This window comes from Aotus nancymaae, unplaced genomic scaffold, assembly GCF_030222135.1.
Source record: "Aotus nancymaae isolate 86718 unplaced genomic scaffold, 86718_ANA_hifiasm-v0.15.2.pri h1tg000040l, whole genome shotgun sequence".
In the NCBI taxonomy this organism is placed as follows: Eukaryota; Metazoa; Chordata; class Mammalia; order Primates; family Aotidae; genus Aotus; species Aotus nancymaae.
This window is the reverse complement of record NW_026988454.1, coordinates 69,740,961-69,757,300: the sequence shown is the minus strand read 5'-3', so window position 1 is coordinate 69,757,300 and position 16,340 is coordinate 69,740,961. Positions and strand designations below refer to the sequence as shown.

The 16,340-nt window shown below is 38.9% G+C and overlaps 1 long non-coding RNA gene across 1 annotated transcript in view; it reads left to right on the top strand.

Moving 5' to 3' along the window:
- The first annotated feature begins 13,458 nt into the window (after positions 1-13,458).
- Positions 13,459-16,340, top strand: part of LOC105711437 (uncharacterized) — a 236,420-nt gene continuing 233,538 nt past the window's right edge. The window contains exon 1 of the long non-coding RNA XR_010336558.1: positions 13,459-13,555. This is a non-coding gene — a long non-coding RNA (uncharacterized LOC105711437). The remainder of the gene's footprint in view (positions 13,556-16,340) is intronic.

Below are 16,340 nucleotides of genomic sequence, written 5' to 3'. Positions count from 1 at the left end.
AGGATATTTATAGTGATTTATCCAGGGATCACAATAGATATCCTTAATCTCTCAGGATATGAGCTAATATTTATCACCTCAAATAAAATGTAATCTTACTACCATACAGATCCCTTTACCCTCCCCCTGCTTTTATGTTGTAATTGTCATATTGTTATACTACCTATATTGAAAAGCTACCCAGATACCATGATAACTTTTTATTTCAAGGGTCATAAATACTATTAGATAAATTGTCTGTTATTTTCCCAAATATTTATTGTATAGGTTACTCTTCCTTTATTCCTGAAGTTCCAGATTTCCCTCTGGTATCATTTACCTGCTGCCTGCCTGAAGAATTTTCTTTAGCATTTTTTTTCAACTAAGCCTGCTGGCAATGAATTCTTAGTTTTCTTTCTCTGATGATGTCTCTATTCACCTGCAAATTCCTGAAGGGTATTTTCAGAAGATATATTATTCTGCATTGACAATTATTCTTTCAGCATTTAAAAGGTGGTGTTCTATTGTATTCTAACCTCAATGTTTTCTCATAAGAAGCTGCAGTCATTCAAAAAATTGTTCCCTTAGTGTACTGTGTCATTTTCTCTGGTGGCTTTTAAGATTTTTTTTCTTTATCTTTGGCTTCCAATAGTTTTATAAGGTTGAGTGTAGTCATAATTTCTTTTAATTTGTCCTGTTTGAGGTTTATTCACCTACTTGATTCTGTAAATTTACATCTTTCACAAAATTTGAGACATTTTAGACATTCCTTCTGTAAATATTTTTCTGCACTTCTTATTTCTTTCTTATCTTCTTCAGGAAAGCCAACTACATTAGTGTTAAGTCTTTTGATATTATCCCACATGTCCATGGGGCTTTGTTCACTTTTTTCAATCTTTTTTCTCTCTTTTGTTCAGATTACACAATTTTTATTGATTAACCTTCAAGTTCACTAACATCCCTCCTGTCATCTCCATTCTGCTACTGTACTCATCTTGTGAACTTATTTCAGATATGGTGTTCGTTGGTTCTAAAACTTCCCATTGGTTCTTTTTTACTTTCTATTTTTCTTCAGAGAACTTCTATCTTGCAATTTATTTCTAGAATGGCCACTTTTACCTCTTGAAGGATGGTTAAATAATAACTGCTTTAATACCTATATGTGATAATCCTAATATATGATCATTCCAGGGTTGGCATCTGTTAATTGTATTCTCTCTTAAGATTTGATCAGATTTGCTGATTTATTCTGTGTCTAGTAATTTTGGATTATATCCTCTGCATTTTCTTGTGTTGTAACACCTTGTTAAAATCCTTCAAATAATGTTTTTTAAGGGGAGGCAGGGAATGGAGAGAAGGCTTGTTTTAGGAATTAATCCGTCTAGTTAGTTTCAGGCTGTTTTGTTTCAATTTCTGCTGGTGAATGTCTACATCTTTTCAGTTTTCAAAGCATTTTTTATGTTCTTTGGGTCTCTCCCTCAGATATGCCACATAAGTGTTAGTTTGAGGCTTGGGCAGTAGTTTATTAAAGCTTTTGCTATGTTTCTTTGGTTATGTTTGACGCATGCATAACTTGCTGGTGAGCCAAGGACTTGTATTGATTCATATGCAGAAATGAGTGATCTCTTCTAGCTCTCTCCTCACCAAGATTTCCTCCAAGTCTCTGGCTTCTAGGGACTCTTCTAGTTCTTCAAAATAGAAATAAAGGGTTCTTTCAGGTGAAGTCTTCTTGAACTGCCACTTAGTTTCTTGTGATAAGGCTGTTCTCCAGAAAAAGTGATGAAAGTAAAGAGGGAAAACACACACACACACACACACACACACACACACACAAACCACAGAGCTCTTTCCCCAAAACATACACTGTGCAACAAAGGCATCTTTTCCTGTTCCATCTATACTGAGATGGATTTCTCTAAGTTTTAGGTGTACACCCTACCTCCATCAGTTAATGCAGCACCGTAACTATGCCTGGACTTGGGAAAGGGCTGGGAGGGAAAAAAAGAGAAAACAAAATGAGGGTTTCCCTCAACATTCTCCTGTTTGAAAAGGTCTCTTTTCCTGGTCCTCCAGCAAGAAAGAGGGATTTCTCTTTGAGATTTTGTTGTGCATGCTGACAATGGAGTTCCCCAGTTCAGTCCATCCTTGAATCAAAACTGTGAGATAGAAGAAATCATAGAAAACTTATTATCACCATACCAGTCATCCTTTTTTAAAATTTTGACTTTCCCTATGAATTTGTCTGGTCATCTATAAGCTCCAAAATCCTCAGCTATTTGGGTTTTTTTTGTTTGTTTTAATTATCCAGAGTATTTAGTTATAATTGATGGGAAAGGTAGACTCTAGTGAGGTTACTCCATTTTGATCAGCACTGTACCATAGGTGAGCCTATCAAACATAATTGTCACATTGGCTAGGAGGATGCAAAGACTAATCAAGAGGTCAGTAACTACTATTATAGGAAGTCACCTGATATTTAATTTCTGTCTCTTCATTTATTAGAAATAATACCGCCTTGCTGTGACTTTTTTTCTAAAGTGTATTTTAAGTTGCAGCTTAATATATGTGATATGAGCCCATTTGTGTATCACAACAAAAGTTATATGTGTAAGGTTACACAGAGATTACACACTGAACTAGCTACTCATTAAAACTGTGGAAGTAGGGAATGAAGGCATACCTTATTTATTTATTTATTTATTGAGACAAAGTCTCACTCTGTCACCCAGGCTGGAGTACAGTGGCACGATCTCAGCGCACTGCAACCTCCACCTCAAGGACTTGACCAATTCTCTTGCCTCAGCCTTCCGAGTAGCTGGAATTACAGGCACCTGCCACTACACCCAGGTAATTTTTGTATTTTTAGTAGAGACAAGATTTCACCATTTTGGCCAGGTTGGTCTTGAACTCCTGGCCTCGCGATTCACTCACCTCGGTCTCCCAAAGTGCTGTGATTATATGCATTAGCCACTGTGCCCGGGCCAGCACACCTTTTTAAAACACTATACATGTTTGTATTGTTGGAACATTAGAAATGACCAAACCAACCTACAAAGAAAAGAAGAATCTTCCTTATCTTAAAACGTATAGCTAGTGTCAGCTTTCACAGATTTCAGATGATTTATGTCTGATTTCTAGCTACAATAGAAACTTTTAGTGGGTGTCTGCTCAGCTTGTCACAACTTTCCTTCTTTCTTTAAGAATCCTCCTCCCAACACACACTTCCCAGAAGGCCATCCGTTGCAGCCATGTAGATAATAAAGACCCAGTCTCCCTGGCCAACTGAAGGATTCTGTCTCCTGAAGATTTATAATGGGAACTAAAGGGGCTAGCTTATTCTGGACTGTACACTTGTTCTGGGGTAATTCGGCTTAAGGAGCTGTAGGGCAGCCACCTTCTACCACACATGTCAGTAAGTAGAGAACTGGTCACTGTGGCTCATGTCTATAATCCCAGCACTTTGAGATTCAGAGGCAGGCGGATTGCTTGAGGCCAGGAGTTTGAGACTAGCCTAGGCAACATAGCAAGCAAGACCCCATCTCTACCAAAAAAAAAAAAAAAAAAAAATTAGCTGGTTGTGATGATGTGCACACCTATAGTCCCAGCTTATCTGGAGACTGAAGTAGGAGGATCACTTAAACCCAGGAGTTCAAGGCTACCATGAACAGCTATGATTGTGCCACTGTGCTTCAGCCTGGGTGACAGAGTGAGACCCCATCTCTTAAAAAAATAAATAAATAAAATAAGCAGAATAAACCATTCAGCAGAAAGAGGAGGAAAAAAGGCACAGAAAAGTGCAAATAAAAAACCAAGTGGTCAGAGAAAGAGATGAGAATAAAACATAATGAGAAGGAGGTGGAGATTAAGCAAAAAATAAACTGAGAGAAGAGCTGAATTGTTCCTAAAGGCTTTAAAATTTCCTAGTTGTATTAGTCTATTCTCATGTTGCTGATAAAGATATACCCAAGACTGGGTAATTCATATAGAAAAAGAGGTTTAGGCTAGGCACAGTGGCTCATGCCTGTAATCCCAGCACTTTGGAGTCCAAGGCAGGCAGATTACCTGAGGTCAGGTGTTTGAGACCAGCTGGGCCAACATGGTGAAACCCCATCTCTACTAAAAATACGTAAAATTAGCCAGGTGTGGTAGTGCACGCCTGTAATACCAGCTACATGGGAGGCTGAGGCAGGAGAATTGCTTGAAACAGGGAGGTGGAGGTTGCAGTGAGCCAATATCATGCCACTGCACTCCAGTCTGGCAAACAGAGGGAGACTCTGTCTCAGAAATAAATAAATAAATAAATAAATGAGGTTGAATGGACTCACAGTTCCACATGACAGGGGAGGCCTCACAATCATGATGGAAGGCAAAGCAGGAACAAAGACACATCTTACACGGCAGCAGGCAAAAGAAAATGAGAACCAAATGAAAGGAGTTTTTCCTTATAAAACCATCAGGTCTCGTGAGACTTACTCACTACCACGAGAACATGGGGGAAACCATGATTCAATGATCTCCCACCAGGTCTCTCCCACAACACGTGGGAATTATAGGAGCTACAATTCAAGATGAGATTTGGATGGGGACAAAACCAAACCATATCACTAGTTCCAGTACTTTTTGTGGCCTATCAACATTGTTATCATTTCATTCGAGGACATAATCATGTATTTTTATAATAATTATTCCATTTTCCTTAAACTGTCTGAACTAAGACATTTTATTTTTATCCCTAAATAGAAAACCACCAACATTACAGGAAAACTGTGACTTAGATAACTATGATTTTCTTATTATTTTGAGAAGAAAGAGATGGTTGTGATTGTACACATATGTAACAGCTCTAAGAAGGCATAATCAATATGGCCAGATCTTACCTTAAATGGGGAGCATAGCATGAAAAAAAATTCTATAGTAAATTTGGGAAAGGGAGCATGTGGATTAATTAGGAAAAAACATATTTCTGGCAGTCTTGGAATGAACAATTGTATTAGTCCATTCTTGCATTGATATAAAGAACTACTGGAGAATGGATAATTTATGAAGAAAACAGGTTTATTTGGCTCACGGTTCTGCAGGCTACATAGGAAACATGGCTGGAGAGGCCTCAGGAAACTTCCAATTATGGCAGAAGGTGAAGAAAAAGGAGGCACATCTTACATGGCTGGAGCAGGAGGAGGAGAGAGAGGGGAGAGGTGCCACACACTTTTAGACAACCAGATTTTGGCCTGGGGTAGTGGCTCAAGCTTGTAATCCCAGGGAAGCTGAGGTGGGCATATTACCTGAGGCCAGGAGTTCAAAACCAGCCTGAGCAACATGGTAAAACCCTGTTTCTATTTAAAAAAATACAAAAAAGTAGCCAGGCCTGATGGCACATGCCTGTAATCCCAGCTACTTGGTTGGCTGAGGCAGGAGAATCGCTTGAACCCAGGAGGCAGAGGTCACAGTGAGCCGAGATTATGTCACTGTATTCCAGTTTGGGCTACAGAGCAAGGCTCTGTCTAAAAAAAAATAAATAAAAATAAATAATCAGATCTCATGATAATTCACTTACTATCACGAGAACAGCAAAGGGGAAATCTGCCTGCATGATCCAATCGCCTCCCACCAGATTACAATTCTCCATGAGATCTGGGCAGGGACTACACTAAGGATTACAGTTCTACATGAGGTTTGGGCAGGGACACAAATCCAAACCATATCAATAATTTACTCAGAAAAAATTATCTATATGCATTCATTCAACAAATATATTTTGATCAGCTACTACATCCCAAGTATAGTTGTAAGTGCTGGAGATGGAGTAGTGAATAAAACAAGGCCTTACTCACATGGAGTTTATGGTCTAGGGGCAAGGAGGCAAAACAAACAAATACAAAATAGGGGTATTGGGTGCTATTTTTAAAAATAAAGTGGGGGTTAAAGAATACCTTGGCAGGTATGCTACTTTGTATAAGAAGGCCCATGGAAGCCTTGCTGATAAGGTGGCATTTAAGCTGAGAACTGACGAAAGTTTGGGAGCAAGCCTAGCTGATCTCTGCAGACCATGGGTGGCGTCTTGGAGCCAGAGCACAATTTCCTGTGTGAAGTATGAAAGGGTGAGAGTGGTAAGTGATGGGACCAGGAGTGGACATGTCATGAAGAGGGCCAGATCATCCTGGCCATAAGCACTCTGGCGTTTACTCTGAGCACATTAGGAAATGTTAGAAATGTTTGGGCAGAGGAGTGAAACAACTAAATTCCTAGTAAATCACTCTTACTGCAATGGGAAGAATAGACCCTATGGGGTGAGTCTGCATGTGGGGTGACCAATTAGTAGGCTCTTGGAATACTCTAGGTGAGAAAATTTAGTAGTTTAACCAAAGCATAAATGTGAAATATAGTGCAGATGTATTCAAGGTGATGCTGACAGGATTTGCTGATGGGACAATTGTGAGCTGTGTGAGAGAGGAGTTACATTTTTTTTTTCATGAGTAAGTTTTTGGCTTAAACGGCTGGGTGTCTGGAGAGACCATTTACTGACATGAAAAGTCACAATTTGTGTGTGGGATTGGTGAGAAGAAGCAATAGCTCTGTTTTTGGATGCCTATCTCTATCTAACAACATGCCACATGTCTGAAGACCAGACACGGTTATAAGACATGCTTTAAATCTATTAGCTTGTTTAAGCAATTGTCTGAGATACAGTAATAATATTGAGCCATTTTGATTGAGGAAACTGAGGCAAAGGGAAGTCACATATCCCTTGCCCAACTGCAAAATTAGGATCTAAATTCTAGGGAGCCTAGCTCCAGAATCTGCACTCATATCTATCTAAATAGATACATTCAACAGGCAACTGGATACAGTCTTCAGTTCAGGGTAGAAGTCAGGTCTTGGCCAGGCACAGTGGCTCACGCCTGTAATTCCAGCACCTTGGGAGGCTGAGGTGGGTGGATCACTAGGTCAAGAGATCGAGACTATCCTGGCCAACGTGATGAAACCCCATCTTTACTAAAAATACAAAAATTAGCTGGGCGTAGTTGGCATGCACCTTAGTCTCAGCTACTCGGGAGACTGAGGCAGAAGAATCGCTTGAACCCGGGAGGTGGAGGTTGCAGTGAGCTGAGATTGTGCCACTGAGCTCCAGCCTGGAGATAGAGCAAGACTCCGTCTCAAAAAAATAAAATAAAATAAAGAATAAAAAATAAGTCAGCTCTAGATAGAGATATACAATTGGGAATTATTAGCACATTGATGGTATTTGAAGACATGATACTGTTTGAGATCATGTAAGGAGAGAGCATGGATGGAGAAGAGAATCAGTTCAAGGGCTAAGTATTGGAGTATTTCATCATCTGGAGCTCAGAAATGAGAGAAGGTGCCAATAAAGAAAAAAAAGTTGGCCTTGCATGGTGGCACACATCTGTAATCCCAACACTTTGGGAGGCTGAGGAGGGAGGATTGCTTGAGCCCAGGATCTTGAGACCAGCCTGTGCAACATGGTGAGACTTCGTTTCTCCAAAAAAAAGGTGGGGGTGGGGGGTGGAAATTAGCTGCGTGTGGTGATGTGTGCCTGTAGTCCCAGCTACTTAAGAGGCTGAGTTGGGAGGATTGTTCGAGCCTGAAGGATGACACCTCAGTGGTCTATGATCATGCTACTGCACCTGGGCCACAGAGCAAGACCCTATTTCCAAGAAAAAAAAAGAGTGAACTTGTCAGTGGAGTAGGAGGTGAATCAAGAGAGCATTGTGTGTGGAAAGCCAAACATAGAAACTAGGCTGGGCATGGTGTTTCATGCCTGTAATTTTAACACTTTGGGAGGCTAAGGTGGGAGAATCTCTTCAAGCCGGGAGTTTGAAAAGAGCCTGGGCAACAAAGTGAGACCCCATCTCTACGAGAAATTTAAAAAATATATGGGCACAGTCGTACACACCTACAATGCCAGCTACTCAGTAGGCTGAAGTGGGGGGATCCCTTGAACCCAGGAGATTGAGACTGCAGTGAGCTATGATCACACCACTGCACTCCAACCTGGGTGACAGAGTGAAACCCTGTCTCTAAATCAATCCATCAGTCAACTGATTGTAGAAATTGCTTCAAGAAGGAATGATCAGCTCTGTCAAATATTGCTGATAGCTTGAAAAAATGATGACTGAACATTGACCAAAGATTTGGCAATACAAAGGTCATTGGTGGCTAAGCATTTTCAAGGAATGATAGGGACATAAGCTTGAGGGAGTGTGTCAAGAAGGAATAGGAGGAGGGTAAGTGGAGATCACCAGCTTGGACAATTTCTGAAGATTTTTTTCTAAATAAAAGGAAGCATAACTAAGTTCTCTTTTCTTCTCCCCTAGTGGCTCTTCACTGACTCCTCTAGACTGTGACACTCCATCTTCACCAAACTGGTAACTCCCAGAAAAGTCATCTCTGGGGGCCTTACAAATCTCAGTTGTCAGAAACACACTTGACCAGTAGCCAATCATACACTCATTCTCACCTCTGTCCTTTTCTGGTTCATGGGCCAGTTATCAACCCAGTGTCTGGTCCTATTACTCCAGGTGTCTCCCTCGAACTCTACCCCTCAACAGCCTTTCCAATCTCCCAGACTAGGTCAGGCATCTGTTTGCTTATCACAGTTTGTAATTAGACACATTTTTGTATGATTATTTTATTTATGTTTATCTTTTCTATTATACTGTGCTAAGAAACTGGGCTCTGGAGTCAGATGGCCAAGGTTCAAGTCTTGATCACGTACATGGACTAGTTGGATGGACAAGTAATTTAGTCACACTGAGACACAGTTTTCTTAACTGTTAAAGTAGTATTCACTTCATCCAATTTTTGTGAGGCTGATACTATGTAAAGGGTCTAAAGACTGGTGCCTGGCATTCAATTAACCTGAAAATCATTGTGAATATATTAAAGTAGAAAATACATATTTTAAAATATACAGCCAAAATAACCCAGAGCTAACCTGTTTCTTTCCACCTACTCTTCCCTCCCTCCACTGCCACTCAGGCTCACTGTGTTATGTATTAGGCACATGTCTTTTTTTTACCTATATTATACCCAACTACAAAAACCATTATCTTACTGAATTTACCAACTTGTAGAATTTTTTTAATGGCAATGATCTAAAATGTTATAAGAAATTCCACCATTAATTTTTCCCTACAGGACAGAAGCCCCTTTGTTGTTTTGGGGTAATACCCAGTAAGTAAAAGGCACTGAATTTTCTAGTTATGTTACTCCATAACAAACCACCTCTCAACATAGTGTCTTAAACCAACCATTTACTATGATTTATTATGGTCTGGTGGGTAAATTGGGCTCCTCTGAATGGTTCTTGTTTGTTTCTGTCATAGTATTGCAGGCAAAGAAAGCAGGGGGCTAAAGTCATCTGTTGGCTTCACTGTGCTGGATGTCAAATGTGATTTCTTCACTCACATGTTTAGGCGGAATACAATGGATGGAACAATAGCTGAGGACTGGCTGGATTTCTCTCTCTCTCTCTTTGCCTCTCTCTCTCTCTCTTCTCTCCATAGTGTTCTCCATGTGGTAGCTTGGCTTTTTAATAGTATGGAGATTTCAATGTGTTCACACTTCTTACATGATGGCTGGCTTTCCCAGAACGAGACCTAGGTAGAAACTACAAGACTTCTTACCTTGGCTTAGGAGTCACGCAGTGTCACTTCTGCTGCGCTCTGCTAGTCAAAAGCAAGTCACACAGGACCAAGCCAGATTCAAGTGGAGGGGAATACACAAGACTATGAATTCTGAGAGGCATGGTTCATTGTAGGGTCATCTTGAGGACTAATGACCAAAGTGAACCTATACACATATACAATAAAACCACAAAGACTCTCTCTGCCTTTAAGAAGCTTATAGTATAGTATAGAGCAGAGGTTTTTAACTTTTGCACTACTGACTCTTTTTATCAAATACACTTTATTTTTAGAATAGTTTTAGATTTATAAAAATATTGCAAACATAGTGCAGTTCACATATACCCTACACCCAGTTTCCTTTATTATTAACATCTTACATTAATATGATACATTTGTTACAATTAAAATACCAATCAATTGGTATATTATTAGTAACATATTCTATGCTTTATTCAGATTTCCTTAGTTTTTACCTAAAGTCCTTTTTCTGTTCAAGGGTCCCATGCATTACATTTGGTGTTCATATCTCCTTAGACTTCTTTTGGCTATAATTTCTCACACTTTGTTTTTGATGGCCTTGACAGGTTTTGTTTTCTTTAAGAGACAGAGTCTTGCTCTCTCACCAGGCTGGAGTGCAGTACTGTGATCACTGCTTACTGAAGCCTAGACCTCCTGGTCTCAAGTGATTTTCCCATCTCAGCCTCCCAAGTACCTAAGATAGCAGGCATGAACAACCACACCTCACTAACTTGTATGTTTTTCATAGAGACACAGTTTTGCCATGTTGCCCAGGTCAGTCTTGAACTCCTGGGCTCAAGTGATCCTTCTGTCTCAGCCTCCCAAAGTGCTGGGATTACAGGCATGAAGCACCACACCTGGCTCCTTGGCAGTTCTGAGAAGTCCTGGTCAGATGTTTTATCAAATACCCCTCTATTGGAATTTGTCTGATGTTTTCCTCATGATTAGATTGAGTTTAGGCCACATGTAGTATCAACATGACTTATCCATGTAACTTCTGATCACCTGGCTGAGGTAATGTTTGCCAGGTTTCCTCTGTAAAGTTATTCCCCCCATGCAACTCCCCTCCCACCTTCTACTGTGGAAGTTAGTAATCAGCTCACACTAAGGAATGGAGAATTATGCTCCCTTTCCTTGAGGGAGGTTATTTATATAAATCATTTGGAATTATTTGGCAAGGAAGATTTGTTTCTTCTCCTCTGATTGGTTATTTTTCAGTAATTTATTTATATTAGTATAGACTCATGGATATTTATATTATACTTTGAGTTGTAAGCCAATATAATGTTGTTCATTTTGTTGTTTAAATAGTTCTAACTTTAGACATCAGGAGGTCTTTCCGATGGTTCCTGTGTCCCTTTGGCATACCCCTAACAATGTGGGTTTTATTTCGTTTTCTGAGCATTTCTTTTTTTCTAGCACTACAAGATGCTCCAAGCCCGTTTTGTATATTTTCTGCTCCAGTCTTAGAGTCAGCCTTTCGTCTAAGGACTCCCAAGTTCATTTTATTAGAAGCCAAAATCTGTAGGGTGTTTAGCAGCATCTTTGGCCTCTGCTTATTACATGCCAATAGCAACCTTCCTCCATTAGTCAATAATGTCTCCAGACTTTGTCAAATGTCTCCTGGAGAGCAAAATGGCCCCAAGTTGAGAACCACTGCTACAGAGATAGACCTGTTGAAAATCACATTAAGATAATATAATGGAGAGCAGTGAGAGCATTCCAGAAGAAGCCTCTGAACCTGTCAGCAGATATGGCTGAAGGTTTCAGAGGAGGTTTGCCAGAGGAGGTGCCATTTTAACTGAGAACTGATTTGTAATTCCCAGTTTTATTGAGCAATTATCACAAAACAGACATAGGTAATGTTTCACTTTCATTATTTCTTACCAGCCTTAAAAAGCAAGTATTATTGTCACTTTACAGCTGAAGAAACTAGGGTTCAAAGGGACAAAGTAACTTTCTTAAGGTGTTTGAGCTGGTCAGAAGGACCCAGCTGTGCATGTGGATGGAAAGTTTCAAGGGTACTGACATGTGCCTATAATGCTTGAGTCAAGACTATCCCAACTACTTCCTTTGTTTATAGACATGCAATACCACTTGTTGTTGTTGTTGTTGTTGTTGAGATGAGTCTTGCTCTGTCACCCAGGCTGGAGTGTAGTGGCATGATCTTGGCTCACTGCAACCTCCTCCTCCTGGGTTCAAGGGATTCTTCTGCCTCAGCCTCCCGAGTAGGTGGGACTACAGGCACATGCCACCATGCCTGGCTAATTTTTTTGTATTTTTAGTAGAGATGGGGTTTCACCGTGTTAGCTGGGATGGTCTTGATCTCCTGACCTCGTGATTCACCCACCTTGGCCTCCCAAAGCACTGGGATTACAGGTGTAAGCCACTGTGCCTGGCCAATATAACTTCATTTTTAATTTATTTTTCCCATTGAACTCTGGATTATTGAGAGCAGGAACCATGCAGTGTTCATCTTATGTCTGCTTCTAGTACAATGTTTGCAATGTGATAGGTGTTCAATAAGTGTTTGACAAGTGAATTAACATTGGTCTATGTCATCAAATTTACCACTCACAGCTTACAGAATTAATTCACAATTCCTTCCAGTCAGATCACTATCTTGGCAGCAGCTCTGATAGAGTACTCATTGCTGGACACACTAGCCAACCTCCAGGAGTCTTTTAGTCATTCTGCCTCATTGTTTTACTCTCAGCATCCCATAAGGCATAGTTGGCTGGTATCGTGACTTCCTCAAATGTTTATGGTATGTGATCATAGTATGTTGCCATGGGTTAGAGCTGCAAAATAGGAATTCTCTAAGGAAGGGAAAAATATGGTACATCTCTAATATTAACATGTCAGAATGTATTGTTACTAGTTTCCACATATAATGCCAATTGTGTGTATATGTATTATATATATAACATATATAGTGTATATATATATAATATACATAAATTCTTTTGAAAATTCCTTTATCTTGATTGTTGTAGCATTTAAGAGGAAATTTTATGCAGATCGTGAAAGATATTTTTCCTTTCTTTAAATTCCTTGCCATTCTCATCCTAATTTCCTTTTATTTAATTTATTAATTTTTGGTGGTGAGGATGGAGTCTTTCTCTTTGTTTATTAAAGAAAACAAGGGGAGAAATGTCCTTTTTTTGTTCCTTTTCTTTTTTCTACAACTTTTGGATCTGCTATTTGCAGTTGCTCTGAAATTTTTGTCTATTGAATTAGAAGTTGCTCTCTGGTTTCAAGACTCTCTTTCTTTCCTTCGCTAAAATTTGGTCTAATTAAAAAAACAGTAGATCATAGTTAAATAAAACTGTACCCAGGATAACCCTAATTTCCATATGCAGATTTATCTGCACTGACAGCCACCCCCCTTACACACACACACACTCTCTCTCTTTCTCATTCTCCTTTCCCTCCTCTCCATCTCCCTATTGCATTGTGTCTGACTGATTTTCAGAGCACCTTCGCTGTTTCCCCCTTCTCGTTCCCTTCCCATAAAATATCTAGACAGGAAGGAGGTGGCTGCAGAGGCTGAACAATCTCATATTCTGCCTGCAATGTCATCGTTTCTTTCCCCCATTTTAGGGGGCTGAAGTTGTCCAGCAAGGGTTGCAGAGAAGCTGGAAAGGAAGGGGGGAGCTCTCCAGAGGCAGCTGCGGTCAGGGGCAGGGACTGCCGCCAGATGTGCCTGCCTTTCTGAGCTTTGATGCGAAAGGGGCAGCAGGAGGAAATATTGGGAGACAAAAGCCCCGGTTTAAATGATCATTTTCTTTATTTAACATGGCAGCAGACACTCTCTGCGTAGGATCATCATGCCGAGCATAAACTGGACTTTCCCACTTGCCTGGCAGGAGTCAGACAGATCCCTGTGTGCTAAATGAGCATCTGAGGTAAGACCCACTGTTTCAGATACTTGCCTTTTTCCTAATCAATTAATTTTCTTAAATATATGTTTCAGCTTCAACCACCAACAGTATAGTGGGAACAAATCTGTGTTAATGTGTATCTAAAAAGCCAAGAAAAAGCAGAGGTATAATAGATTCAAGTCAATTTGGAGAGGTTAGTTACTTTGTCAATTCTGTGTATGTCGTTTGTTTTTTAGGAAAAATATTTGGTTTAAGAATAAACTAGTGTGATCATAATCCACCAAGGGTGATAATACTGATGTTCAGACTCTTAAAAAAACTTTGCAAAAAGACAGTGAGCTACAGATGCATGTGCTGTATTTTTAGCTCACATACAAATATTAAAACTCTTATTAAAATGATAGGGTTTTCTTTTTTTTAGCAGAGAAGGAATGAATGCTGCATAATTAAGTACAGTATTTAATTTGGCTGTTGTGAAGCAAAAGAATAAGGTAATAATTTTTATTGTACTAATCAGTCTCAAGATGTTCTCTGTGTTAATTGGGTTAAAAAAATTGCAGTACTTATTAGAAATTCTAATTTCACAATGCAGCACTGACAATAAGCTCAGCCAGTGAATTATTCACATCTTTAATTTGCTCACTTAATGACAGTGTTCTGTAATCAGAGTGCAGAGACTGCTGCCTATGCATTATGTATGATGCTCAGGACTTAAATGCAGGACATTATGAAGCTCTCAGTGGTTCAGTAATTAGTTTTCCACAAGACAGGATTTAGATATTCACAGATAAAAGTCCACAGTTGGATAATGCTAAGGTTGCAACACAAAATAACAAAGGAAAGGAAGCTCAAAGTTTAGACTGAAACTTTGTCTCTAGGGCCTTGTCCACCGTGGAAACAGAATCATGCCACCTGAAATAGTTGCCTAGCTCTGATCACATGTTTGAAAACTGTTTTTGAACAAAGTTGTAGCAGGCAAGGCATTTGAACAATTTCAGTGGACCAGAGGGGAAAGATAAAACCTTTTTAATTAGTGTTCACAGAAGCCCTGCAATATATCCTCCTAACAAGTCTGTAGTATGCATAGCAGGCATCCTCAATGTGCTTTGTAACTTAGTTAGTGCAAATGCAAATCAGGTTACAATAGTGTTTGGCTGTAATTGTGTTTGTAAAAGGGTTACATGCCCAAATGGAGATTGAGCTTGCTCATGGTTTTGTTCCAATTGCTTCTGAAGGAAGGTTTGAAAATCAAATGAGATATTAAGTAAATCTGGGCATGAAAGGAAGTAGATCCAAATTGTCAGCACAACTTTGGAATTTCTTACACTTGTCAGTTTGGAGTTGTCAGTTTTTCCTTAATGATGCTAAGGTTGTTCTGTCATAATTATGTAACTTTAATGGATTACCAGCCCATTAGCAGTACTTTAAAAATATATATTAGGTTTCAGGAAACATGTCACAGTATCATTTCTGAAGTTTAATAAGTAACTTGAAATCTTTAAGTGATTTTTTAAAAGAAGAATATGCTGCTTGGTAAATCGTATAGGGTATTTTTGAGAACTTAAATATTAATATTTACTAATAAAATCTCACTGCTTTATCATTCATCAGTCTAAGATTTTTGCTCATTTTCAAAATCCAGGAGTTAGAATGCTTAATAAAAACTGGTATCCAACATTGGAATACATAATAATACTTTGTAAAAGCTGCCTCTTATAGGTTAGAGCATTTTCTACAAGAAAGTTGAGAAGCCTAATAAGCAAATGTAATGTTTAGTAAACAATGAAGGGTCAAATTTCTAAAAGTTAACATTTTACCATACATTTGAACAATTCTAAATTAAAAATTGTGTCACATCTCCAAATTTGACTTCTAATTTCTAGAACTTAAAAGTTACTTCAAGAAAATAAAAAACTTTTTCATAAATGTTGAGAAAGCTATTGCCTGTGTGATATTTAGAACATATTTTCTGGAAATGATGCTTGATTGGAGCAGAATTAGGATACTAGGCAGCTGAGGAGGTGACCTGGCTTTGACTTGGGTTTGGATCCAGGCTAGCATCCATGTATGGATAACATGTGGCAATCCAATCAGCTGGTGGTGGTGGTGCTGATGGTAGTTCAGTAAAGTTCTTCTTTTCAAAAAAAAAAGAAAGAAAGAAATGGTTGAGAATTAAGAAACCTGAGTTCTATTCCTGCTTTTGCCACAAAACAACCATGGAGTTGTTACAGGTAGGAGTAAAGATTTTTGAAGATTATACAGCACTAGATAAAAACAAGGGAGTTTTATTTAACATAAAACTAAACGTATTTCTTTGAACCTGTGTTATTTATTATAGCAGGGATTGCCATCCATTTGTAACACTCTATAATGCTAAAATGTCAAAATATTCTCAAGCAAATCAATTTAAATTTAATTAAATAAAAAATAAGCCATGAGGGTAAAAAAATTATTCTTCTTAGGTATTTGGGGGAGAATAAGAGCATTTTGAAGTCTCATAAAATCAATTTGGTATTACCACTCCAAAAAGGTTAGCAATCATAATGCTTTAGAGAGTTCTCTACCCATAACTTAAGAGACATTTGCATATTAGTATTCTAAGAAGTCTTATGCATGAACTGTCTGCTAATTACTAAGATTTCAGCCATCTTTTTTTATTATAGATTATATGAGTCAGATTGAAATCATTTATACGACTAGAATTTTGGAGCTCTTTTCCTCACTAAAAGTCAATTGACATATCAATCAATCAATAATTGATTAATCAGCTGGGTGTGATGGCTCACACCTATAATCCCAGCACTTTGAG